The sequence below is a fragment of the Aethalodelphis obliquidens genome, unplaced genomic scaffold (genome assembly GCF_003676395.1).
Source record: "Aethalodelphis obliquidens isolate GAN/ISIS:26980383/991018 unplaced genomic scaffold, ASM367639v1 scaffold2, whole genome shotgun sequence".
Classification (NCBI taxonomy): Eukaryota; Metazoa; Chordata; class Mammalia; order Artiodactyla; family Delphinidae; genus Aethalodelphis; species Aethalodelphis obliquidens.
In genome coordinates, this window is record NW_020837946.1 from 34,022,795 (window position 1) to 34,025,329 (window position 2,535).

Here is a 2,535-nt window from a genome sequence, read left to right on the forward strand (position 1 = left end):
GCCCCTGTGGCTCTGAAGACAGCTGAAGGGAGGGTCCTAGAGGAAGTGAGATGTAATTGTAGGAGGTGGTTGTCAGAGAGGGGCACACTTGAAGCTGAGACTCGGGTGGAAGTACAGATATTGGTAATGACAAAGCGTACTGGATTCGTGACTGAGCGGACATGGAGGTTGGGCTCACTTAAAGGGGGTGGGGTAGATCAGGGATAAATGCAGAGTGAAATAATGCGAAAGTGTATGCCAAAATAGAATTATAAGCGAATGAACTCTTCTTTGTGTGTTCTTGTATTTCCTAATCTATGCTACATTTAAAAGTGCAATGTAAAGTTCATCACTTTCTGTGGGCACCCGGATGTGAGCACAGAAGTTATGTGGCGGTACTCAAATACGAGGTGGTCATACGGAAGAGAAGGGCACTTGTATTAATTTTTAAAGATTACCCCCACAAGGAATGACAACATTTAAAAATGACAACATTTAAAAATGAAGGGCACTTGTATTAATTTTTAAAGATTACCCCCACAAGGTATGACAACATTTAAAAATGACAACATTTAAAAATGAAGGTGGAGGACTCTCAGACCCTGAAGATAAATCCACAAAAACCTAAGGGCCCAAGAATTTCAGGTTGAGAACTGGACTCTGTCACTCAGAAAGTATCCGACCTGGAAAACTTTGTTAATCCGATGTGGCACACAAGTCGTCTATAAAATGAGGTCAACGTCTACTCGGTTCACCTCAGCGGAGACTTGATCACTGATCTTCGGCTGCCACTCAGCCTATTCACTGTTGTGTTAAACTGATCAGTCTGGTCTGATTGGTCAGTAACCACAATGTACTAGTTGCGTATATGTTTAAATTACCTGAGTACTGGGGGAGTAATTATATTGCTAAGGGAAATGCCACGATATCAAACCTGCCCACCACCACGGTGAGTCCCTGAAGCAGATGCCAGTAGGATGCTATAGTGACTAATAGTCCTAATAATGCTATACACCGGTACTATCATTATTAAATAACTAATAGTTGCATAATACTCTATCAAAAGTTTTCATGTCTTTCATTTTGTTTGGTAGAAGCCAAACTTTTGAGCAATAAAGAGAAAAGAAAAGAAAAAATGAACTACAGCTCTTGTAGACTGAACAAAACTAAGCAAAATATACAGAAAGCTTATTCCATCTGCCATTTCCATCACAAATGTCTGGACAGACAACGGCTGTAGGCACTGCCGAATGGTTGTAATCAGTCACTTCCTTTTGTCTCTGGACTCTACATTCACACACACACACACAAATACAGACAAGGGCCAAGTGTGTGTATGCTCCATTTAGGAAAAATAAGCCCAGAACGATTGCACTCCTGCTGTCTGTATAGACCCATGACTCACAGGCGTACATGTCTAGTGATTCCTCACATGCTTGCTGGAGGCCTCTGTAAAGAAAGTTCATGGCAAGTTTCCTGATTCTAGAGTTTAACCCTGCACAAGCACTAAGTTCCAGTGAAACAGAAATATAAAATAGACCACAGGCCCAGGACTGCAACATCAAGCCCCACATATTTCTGACGCAGGAGAATTCATCACCTGTGTTGCCCAGCCGGACTCAGAACCAAGAGCTGGCCTGGTTGTTCCTCAGTCAGAGAATATCAGCGGCTGTTGCTACTGTTGATTTGAAGCTAAAAGTCAGCAGGAATTAGATGCAAAGGAACTCAAACTCTGCTACTTCCATTAAGGTTACTACCAGAATGCTGCTACCATGGGCCTTGTAGGCACCACGCCACAATTAGATTTAAACCTTAATCCTCCCAACAGATAATACTTCTCTGCTTTACAGATAAGGCTCAAAAAACTAGCTTGACTTAGTGTCTCAGAGCAAGGAAATCACAGCATATAACAGAAACCCGAGGCTTCTCTCTCCAGACCCTTTGTGCTTTCCTTTGTACCAAATCATCCTTCAACTAGCAAAGGACTGTTCAATGGCCAAAAGCTGCGTATATCCAATGGGACAAAGACGGTACCCCCCCGCCGCTGTTAGCTTTGACTTGTAAGAACAATGATTTTGGAAGATCATCCTGGCATATATATGAGATTTGTTTCCTTGGTCAATCTACATTCAAATCCATGTAATTACCAGCTACATTATAACAAGGTTCTTATGAATATTTCTCATTGCAAATTTGCCAGACATTAATCTGACTTTCATAAAAATAATTATAAAATCAAGCATCACTGAGTTATTTTTTCTTCATTCTCTGACATCTTTCATGAGCACCTACATATCCAAGAAATGTTCCTAAAGTCCTGTTATGACCCATGACATTCCAGTTCAGTTAAGTGGGAAATAAAATCCTGTAAACGATAGCTGGCTGGACGTTGTAGCAAATCACTCTGTCTCCTTGGGCTTTAGTTTCTTCACCTATAAATGAAGTCATTAACCACAGGACTTTCAATCTCCCTCCTTCCAGGAACTAACATTTAATTCCTTCCAAGAATTAAAAATCCCTCTTGAAATTAAAAAAAAAAAGTTCAGTACATAGGAG